The sequence below is a fragment of the Cyprinus carpio genome, unplaced genomic scaffold (assembly GCF_018340385.1).
Source record: "Cyprinus carpio isolate SPL01 unplaced genomic scaffold, ASM1834038v1 S000006651, whole genome shotgun sequence".
In the NCBI taxonomy this organism is placed as follows: Eukaryota; Metazoa; Chordata; class Actinopteri; order Cypriniformes; family Cyprinidae; genus Cyprinus; species Cyprinus carpio.
The window spans coordinates 460,539-461,191 of NW_024879275.1; positions in this window are offsets into that span (position 1 = coordinate 460,539).

The following is a 653-nucleotide window of genomic DNA, read 5'->3' on the forward strand; positions in this document are numbered from 1 at the left end:
ATGTTGTGATAAATCTGGCAAATAAGAAATGCCGTTGACTGCTACTATTTTCACTTACAACAGTAAGACGGCAATCGACACTGAAAAAGAGAGAGAAGATAATTATTTTCATTGTAGTCTATAAAATCCCAAAGTTTATAAAGGCTCTGATGGATATGTATGATATTATCTGATAATGCAAGACAAGTAGAATGCAGAGCAATGTATTTGATGAGACCTTACAGCCCACTAACAAATAAGTCACAGTAAAATGCATTTTCATTCTTGAGAATCACAAATAAATAATTCAATATTTGAAATGCAATTCAATAATGCTCAAAGTGTGTAAAATAAACTTAAATTATATGAAGGTATATTTAAAATCTGAAAACTCAATAACTTGCGTTAATGTTTCACATTGATTTTGTGAGAAGTAAGCATGACCACAACTTCTGAACAGCTGTGCTTACTGTAGCATGACACAAAAAGTGCCTTTTTAACAGCAGTGTAAACCAGGGGGTTTAGGGTTTCAGGTAGGCCCAGATTAGGTTTATTTAAGAGCAGAAACTGACTAATCAAATGTAAAAATTTAACACTGCTTTACTATATGAATTAAATACACACTGATTCTTATTAAAGCTACAAAAGGTATTCAGTCATGAGCAGAGAGATTT